At 33.2% G+C, this 9,953-nt stretch overlaps 1 protein-coding gene across 1 annotated transcript in view; it reads left to right on the top strand.

The window, feature by feature from the left end:
* LOC143913565 (transmembrane emp24 domain-containing protein 1-like) overlaps nucleotides 1-9,953 on the top strand; it is a 138,479-nt gene that overhangs the window by 40,228 nt on the left and 88,298 nt on the right. The gene's annotated exons all lie outside the window — the stretch shown is intronic.

Raw genomic sequence — 9,953 nt, 5'->3', positions numbered from 1 at the left:
AATGCTCAGGGCTATACAGTGCCGGTTTTAGGGGGGGGGGGGGGGCTAGGTCGGTCGTAATATATATATATATATATTTTTTATTTTTTTGGTGCCATCTTATCGATTTCCGCTAAATCATCACCAGTGATATCTTTGCTTTCAGATCATGTACGGGCACTACGGAATCATCACTCCGTCCCCAAAATTGTGAATTGGGCTTCTGAATCTCTCACATTCAGAACACCAATTCGCGAAGCTTTTTTCGCTTTAAACGCCTCTGCTGGTGAGTTGTGTCCAATAGCTGCAACGCTTCTATGTTAGGGTGACGGTGCAGTCTCAACTCGTGCCTCCCAGCGCATTCTCGGATGACTTCTTTTACTTTTTTGATTTTAAGGTCCTTGTGGATCTCTTCATTTGTGACGAAGCGATATGCATCGGTGATAATCCTCAGAAACTGGTTTTGACATCTTTGCATTTTTTCGATATTGGATGGCTTACTGCATCCCCACAGTTGTATGCCATATGTCCATATTGGCTTCACGATTGCCTGGTATATCAGTTTTTTGCATTTTAGGTCTAATTTGGAGTGTCTTCCTATTAGCCAATGCATTTCTCTTTGTTTCATTCGAATCTGTTCTATTTTTTTTAATGTGATGCCTCCACGTAAGCCTTGAGTCAAGATGCAGTCCTAAATATTTGGCTGACAAAGCTTGTGGAACTTGGATTCCGTTTATGAAAGTCTGAATGCTGACACTATTTCATCGCAGTGCAAATGTGACCTGCATTGATTTTAGCTCGTTGAGTTTCATTTTCCAGTCCTTGGTCCATTTGCTGATCTTGTCCAGTGCACGCTGCAGGCGTTCAAATGCTTCCGCCTGCGACTCACTCGATGACATAATGACTGTGTCATCTGCAAATGTTCCAATGAATGTCTCTTCGCTTGTCGGGATGTCAGCAGTGTATATCAGGTACAGTATACGCCCTATTACGCTCCCCTGTGGTACTCCTGCAGATGCAGTGAAAAAGTTAGAGAATGCCTCCTCATGAGCAACTCTGAATTTACGTCCGGTTAAGTATGATTCCAGTAATTTGACATAATTTCCAGGTAATGACTTGCTGATTTTGTGGATAAGTCCTTCGTGCCATACCCTGTCGAAGGCCTGTGAGACATCAAGAAATACAGCCGGACAATACTTTTTTTCCTCTAGCGATTGCTCTATTTTTGAAATAACACGGTGCACTTGATCGATGGTAGAATGTTTCGACCTAAAGCCAAATTGGAAGTCGGGAATATCGATTAAGGGCTTGAGTCTTTTTAATAATAGTTTTTCGAATAGCTTAGAGATCGCAGGCAACAAGGATATTGGTCTGTATGATGTTACTTTTCGGGTGACTTTTCTGGTTTCTTCAACATGATGATTTGAGCAGTTTTGAAGCACTCTGGCACATGCTTGAGTCGGAAGCATGCATTGTAGTATAAGTATGTTAGCATGATGATTTTTCGAAAGTTTCTTGAATAGTCCCGGTGCCTTTTTAGGATTTACATATATTGTCATCTATTTATTTAGATACTTCCATAGGGGTGACAGTTTTGATTAGTTGCTGTGGTTGATATATATGTATATATATATATATATATATATATATATATATATATATATATATATATATATATATATATATAATATTTATATATATATATATATATATATATATATATATATATATATATATATATATATATATATATATATATATATATATATATATATATATATATATATATATATATATATATATATATATATATATATATATATATATATATATATATATATATATATATATATATATATATATATATATATATATATATATATGTAGGAATGATTTTTAAACGAGCCGAGCCGGCGGGATCGGCGGTGTGCCAATCAGCCAGTGGATTGAGCGCATGGAAGAATTTGCGAAGTTCTTCCACTGGACGCCCCTGCAGCAAATGGTCTACGGGAGAGTATATTGCGTAGGAACAGCGAGAATGTTCCTGGACTCAGAAGGGATAATTAGATCATGGACTATCTTGAAGCAGAAGCTGATAGAAGAGTTCCAGTGGGACGATGAAGAGCTCGTGTTTAGAGAACGAGAATTGTTTGCTCAAGCAGAGCCCATTGACTCCGATTCAAGTGGGGCCGGTGAAACACCAAATATGTCAAATGGTACACAGCCTGCAGCATCGCAGTCTCAAACTACTTTAGACGCTTCTTCAGTGCGACTAGACACGGGTGAAACAGATATGACTAAATCACAAGAAGAAATAAGAGAACCAGTCAGTATTCCAACACAAGAGGACGGTGTGGACACGAGTGAAAAAGATATGACTAAATTACAAGAAGAAATAAGAGAACCAGTCAGTATTCCAATACAAGAAGAAATAAGAAAAGAAGTCAGTAACCCGGGTGCCGCCCTGTTGGGTAGCCCCATAACAGAATCCGTTGTGAAATTTGTTAATAAACCGTGTGTTTTGATGGAGGTTAACTTAGAACGGAGTCTGCCGAAGAGAAAAAAAGAGCAAGAGATGAGGGATCGTAAGGAAGTGTGGCAACAGGCATGTAAAAGACAATTTAAATGTCACAAAAGACCTTTGCAGCAACGGGCTTCACGAGAGATGTCTGCTCAAAGAGAACTCATTGTTTCCAATAATGAACAGGACGATGCGAACATGGCTGATGGAGGTGTGAACCTGGCTGATGGAAGTATGGACGGTGATGGTTTGCAAAGAAGAAGACTTTTGGATTACGGAGACATATCATTTTCAAATACAGATGAACCACCCGATGATCAATTTGGAAAAGGATCTAAGGATTATAGTCATTTGAAGAATTCTGAAGATGAGAATAAACAAAACGAGAAACATAAAGACAAAGAGAAAGATATGGCTAAATCACAAGAAGGATTAAGGGACCCAGTCAAAATTTCAACACCAAAAGACACTGTATTCACTTTCAAGCTCGGTCGTAGTCGGATTGATGTTAATTCAATGGAAAAGAAAATAGAACCATGGATTGAGAAAAGACTTACTGGATGTATCAGTGAGCCAGAACCAATATGTGTTGACTTCATTTATGGTAAATTACTAGCAGAAAATCTGTGGGGTGACGGCGGGTTCATCGGACGGTCACGGAGAATCGCCGCAGGCATTGGATAGTATTTAAGTTGTACCGATGGAAGTGAAGTGTGCGTTAGTGAATTAGAGAAGAAGTGAAATACCTGGAGGGTTTTTAGTTAAGCCTTACTTGTAATTTGATGATTGAAAAGTGTAATGTTTTATTGCTTATTCTAGTATTTTTTGGGAAGTGCTTTGGATATTGAATCATGTTTTAATTTGGTTACATGCTTAGAAGAATATAAGATAACTGTATTGAAATGTAATTCTAGTAATGTTTTAAAATGTGATTGTTTCCGATGTAAAGATTTAACTTTTGTCATTGTAAAGGTATTTTTTTAATCTTTTATTGCTAATTCTAGTAATGTTTTAAAATGTGATGGTTTCCGATGTAAAGATTTAACTTGTCATTGTAAAGGTATTGATTTTAATGTTTTGTATTGCTTGTAATAATTTTAAATTGTAATTGTGATACCTTTCTGTTTTGTATTGCTTGAAATAATTTTAAATTTTAATTGTGATGATTGTGATGTGTAACTTTATTGAAGATTGAATTGTATTGAAATGTAAAAATTGATTTGTAGTGAAATGTGTAACGATTAATTTGTTATAATTGTAATTGTTATGTAAATTGTAAAATGATTGATGTATAAGTGTATTGAAATGTAGTTGTGATGATGATTGTAATTGTGATGTAAATGTAAATTGTAATTGTGACAATTGAAAGCATGTTTAGAAGAATATAAGATGATTTTATGGAATGGAAGATGAAACATTGTTGAGGATGATAGAGGAAATGTTTTAAAAGAATGTGAGATGAAACATTGTTGAGGATGATAGAGGAAATGTTTTAAAAGAATGTAAGATGATACATTGTATAGAGTAGAAGATGAAATGTAAAAGAATGTGAGATGAAATGCTGTAAAAATATAAAAGACGAAGAATGTCATCCGAGGGCGAATGACAGTCAGGAATGACCGAAATGTAGGAATGATTTTTAAACGAGCCGAGATAGAGTGTGTGTGGTATGCATGGGAGAGACCGGATGCGTGTTGTTATGGTCACTTGTTGGTTATATATTATATGTATATATATATATATATATATATATATATATATATATATATATATATATATATATATATATATATATATATATACACGGGCAGGATACAAGAGGAACAGCCTGTTCCTCTTGTATCCTGCTCGCGCACATTAAGTAAGGCTGTACGACAAAAAGAGAGAGAATTTTACCGCACGCCACTGATATGAATCTTGTTTCTTTTTTCCATGTACACAAATTGTTGATGAAGACTCGAAAATGGTCACCCTATAACGCGTCACGCGCAAGGGAAATATGGTCACCCTACACTAACGCGTCATTATCCAATGACTACAGTTTTATTTATACCACAATATAAAATTGCCGTGAATTTACGAATGATTCACGGAAAATGTATCTAATTAAGTCATATGAATTTAATGGGAATTTTATCAGCGTATTCATTTATGTATTAACGTCACATTTTACGTCCTGTATTTTTTCTTAGGAGTGTGACTCATTTCCGGATTTTGGTTAATTTTAATCTATAAATAATAAATCGGGTATTATTATTTTATCGACTATATACATTATTCTACTAAAGTATTTACTGTATACAATAATACATAGGCATAATAAATTAATCTCTTTTATATCTTCAATATGTAACACTCTTCGTAGGTTTAATTTAATCGGTGGGCCATATTTTTCTCAAATAATTTATATGCTAATTAGGGAAGGGGGGGGGGGGTTATTTACGGATTGATTTTCCACAGTCGTGACGTGTTAGTGTGCTATTATTAAGCTAGAATTGTGGTTAAAAATTACCTCAAATTGCTTAAGTACAAAATAATAATAATTTTATTTTAAGATATTAAATTTTGCTCGTAGTTTGATAAGGACCATATTTGATGTATTTTAATAAATTCATAGAAACATGGTTGAAATTTCTTCTTATTGTATTATTATAATTATTTTTTCAATCATCCATCGAAATGGTCGAAGTAATTTAAGTTTTAATTAAGGTGCTTTTTCCAGATTCGGTGGTCTGATTCAAAGTTGAAAACTGTAGATTTGCATAGCGCATAAATATACAAACATATTTTTTTTGTCTATTAACAAGTAGAATATGTACAATGAATTTTGTTTTTATTTTTATATGATAAAATATATTTATGGACAATTTTGCAGCATTTTTGTACGAATTAGCGAAATTCGAGATGCCGAAAGCTCCAAAATTGCGAGAAATGGGCAAAGATTGCCATTTTGTTGGAACCTTTTCAATGAAAATCGGATAAATTGGCAAACTCTGATAGGAAACAATTGACCTGAAGTCACAAACCAAGGTCTGGCCAGCAGCAGCCAGTCAGGACTCGAACCCGTGACCACTATGTTCGAAAGCGTATATGCTAACCACTAGTCCAAGCTGCTGGTTAATGTTGACGTTGAATTTGATATGAAATTAACAGTATCCGAGTGTTTTTCGTTTGATCTAAATTTAACTTTGTATGTAAGTGGTTAGGAGCATTGATGTATAATACACTAGATGGGCCCTGACGTGTGATTTTGGTCGGAGATCTTGTCTTCACTAACTGAGGAGTGCGGGGAGTTTAACTAGCGGGGAAGTTGGGAAAAAAAATGTTTTTTTCCTACGACGCATCGGTACTTACCTACATACTGAGAGAAACTGTGCATGCGCCATGTATTTTGCATGCGCTAAAAGGGAGACCAGTATAAAGCGTGAGGGCGGATCTATGTGTATTATATATCTACTAGTGAATAGCCCGATGAAATATCATCGCATGGGTATAAAATTATTATATACCCGTATAAAATTAAAAAAAAAATCCGTAACCGGAACCGTTATTTTCGTAGACTCTCATAGATAGTTTTCAATTCTTTATTTGTAATAATTTTCAATTCTTAAAGTTAACGTTAACAAAATGTAATATTTTCCGATTATACACAAACGGTCATTGACCTCGTAACGTTGAATATTATTATCACACATAACAAATTACGTGCATATACATATGATGTGTATTTACAACACGTATTCTGGGCGAGGATATGGCATGCGACGCGAGCTCGTGAGCGCCAATGCGTTTGGATCGGAGGGTCCGAGGTTCGATTCCCGGCGCCCGCGGTGAATGAAATCAATTTTTTTCTCGAATATCTTCAAAATATAAATAATTTAAATTATAATTATAATGAAGAGTATTCAGAGGTAAGTGGAGTCAGGTCGAGGTACAAGAAAACACGCAGGCAGGTTCCAACTCTTTATTGCTGCTCGTCCGGTAGAGGTCAGGATCCGAATGCCACCGTTCGAGAGCGCACCATACTTATAAATATTCAGCACTCAGCGCATACACGTTATGACACGTAAACATGTATAGTCATTGGTCAAGGAGTCGGGTGCAGCCATTGGCCGCAACGCCCGACTCCACCATTGGTCGGCGTCACCATGACGTCACCGGTCTACGGGGCGTCTCTCTATGTAACGTTACAATAATTTAATTGAAAATAAATACATAAAAAATGGTTCAAAACCTCGCTAAATGAAATTATTAAAATTACGTATTTTTATATGGCGAGAAGGAATATTTCAATTAATGTTTAAACAAAAAGGCGAAATGAAAAATTGGATTTGGCGTGATGTCCGAGACCATTAGCTCAATTTAGACCCATATTCAGGCTATTTGGGGTGATCGGTTCGAGTCGCGACAAAGTCGTCTCGTCGAAAAATGAATTAATCGATTTTTATCGATTCGTTCATTATGTTCGGCGAGAGTTAGGACACACACACACACCCACCCACACACACACACACCCACACACACACCCACACACACACACCCACCCACACACACACACACAGATTACCGTCTTTATATATATGATGGTTAGGAGTCATTGAAACCAGGTGATGCGATCTCTTCAAAGCTTTTTGATGAATATTTAAAACTTGAAATGGAATTGTTCAATGAAAAAAAATCACCACTAGTCCACCCTGCTGGTAAATGATATTTTCATTGAAAGAATTTTTTAAGTTTTAATTAAAAAAAAGTTTTAATTCAAAAATAAATAAAAAACAAGAAAAACTGCAATTATTATCCTAGCAACCTAATATAATAGATTCAACATAATAATTAAAAATCAATGATTCTTAACTTTCTATTTTGAGCAGTATATTATATTATAATTTATGTGATTCGCCATTAGCGATTTTTCATATTATACAGTGTATATCATATACATATACATACATACTTTAGTCTAGTTTTTTTTAATATACGGTGGCCTGGTACGACAAGTTCCGCCATAACCAGCGTATTCGTTTTATGTTATTGATTTTAGAGAAAATCAAATCGGAGACGATTGTCATCGTAATTTTTATCTTTTTATGCCAGTGGCACACGCGACTTTGGCGACAAACTCTTTAAAAAATATTTTATAAAAAAAAATAATCCAATGGAATTGTGTGACATGTGTGAAAGTACCTACATATATACATATAGTATTGTATATACAGCTTATCATCATATTATTTTTGCACCTATGTACATATGTATGTATATATTTTTGGCGCACCTCATAGTACGCCTAGTTTGAACTAAAAGATTACAATTTGATTTTACTGTGAAGAACAGTAATATTTCGTTGAAATGCCGACTAATAAAACAATATTACAAATGGTTAGAGTTTATAAGAATTGTAAATGGGTTTTTGAGCTCTTTTTCCTATTATGCTGTACATTAACATTAGAATAATATAATACTATGATTACTAACCGAATTAAATTAAATTGTAAAATAGAAAATGATCAGTAGATCAGTAGCTATGAAAATATATATTTTGTGAACATAATTTCACATAAGATTTAAAAATCAAAAATCAAGTGGTTAGACTAACCAAAGGAAACGTTACATTTGTAAGCCAGTGTAGTCAGTTTGTTTCCTCCCTGAAAATTATTTTTTTGAAAATCTTTACATCTAGCATTGTGGTTCTTAGTCGTAATCAGTAAGTAATGAACTGGAGCACCATAAATGGTGGTTCTTAATTTGTAGCTTTGAATTCGGGGGACCAATAACTGTACACGGGTCAACTAAATGCGGTCTCTGTGACGAGCCAGAATGTTACATTACAGGAAACGCAAATATCGGAAGGCAAAGATCGAAAGATCAAAAAAAAGGGTGCATGGTAAACGGTACATACTCACTTAATTTGCGCGAGCAGGATACAACAGGAACAAGAGGAACAGGCTTTTCCTCCCGTATTAATGTGCGCGCGCAGAATACGGGAGGAAAAGCCTGTTCCTCTTGTTCCTGTTGTATCCTGCTCGCGCAAATTAAGTGAGTATGTACCGTTTACCATGCACCATTTTTTTTTGACCTTTCGACTTAAGATCTTTTGATTTTCGATCTTTGCCTTCCGATATTTGTGTTTTCTGTAATTTAACATTCTGGCTCGTTACGTAGACCCAACTAAATGTCATCAAATTCGCATATGATTGATTTAGTGACAAAAAACTCAATTTTATCATCCGCACAAACGATCGAATCGCATTTTTACCTTGGGAGGATTTTCTGATAAGTACATATTCATATATATATATATATATATATATATATATATATATATATATATATATATATATATATATATATATATATATATATATATATATATATATATATATATATATAATATATATATATATATATATATATATATATATATATATATATATATATATATATATATATATATATATATATATATATATATATATATATATATATATATATATATATATATATATATATATATATATATATATATATATATATATATATATATATATATATATATATATACATATATGTATGTACGTACATATGTGCAATGCAGATACGAACCAAGGGCTTGATATCAGAGTACTAACAGAGGGAAATTGATATCACTTATCTTATTAAATGTGTCCGAATTGTCGATTGAAGGTTGACAAAAAAAAGATTTTTATATGGGGCAAGAAAATATATTTTTATAAGTATTCTGATTAAAACTAGTAAACTAGTATTTTCAATTAAAAACTGTAAATTTGAGTAGTAAACAAACAAAATAAACATTGATTTTTATATAGTAAATTTAACTTGAACTCTTAAAAAATGAAAATAGAATGCTTGTTGTTATTATATATATAATACAACAGCTATTATGTTTTATCTTCAGTCGACATTAAATAAAGTTTTAAAATTCGTCAGACTTGGTAAATATGACAAACTTCTAGGTAAGTAAAGTGCGAATTTTAAAAATACATTTGTACATATATGTATGAGTAGTCAAGAGATATGGATTATGTTTACTTTAAAATAAAGATAGTCAATAAGTATGTATGTAAGTACTTGCATTTAAACAACAACTTGACTTCATGAAATCATCGACAATAAATATGTATGTGTATGCAGTTAGTGTAAAAGATAATAATTATTATTCGTGTTTTTAGCACCAATTTTTTTCGATTTATCATTTTGTCGATTTCGATTATCATGAATGTGGGGGTTTTGATTTTGGCATCATTAATTTCGCGCCTATATTTACTATACGTAATTTAAAACAAATCCATTTCAATAAAATAGTACAATTTCTTATCTAAAATTTAAACCTTCATAAAAAGCAATACAATAGTAGTATTGAAAAATAGAGTAAAAAATTATGGTTTTAAAATAAAATATAACATCAGTTAAAATTTATTAAAACTTAGCATTA

This window comes from Arctopsyche grandis, chromosome 6 (assembly GCF_051622035.1).
Source record: "Arctopsyche grandis isolate Sample6627 chromosome 6, ASM5162203v2, whole genome shotgun sequence".
Classification (NCBI taxonomy): Eukaryota; Metazoa; Arthropoda; class Insecta; order Trichoptera; family Hydropsychidae; genus Arctopsyche; species Arctopsyche grandis.
Note: the sequence above shows the minus strand (reverse complement) of the source record. Positions and strands in the feature narration are given on the sequence as shown.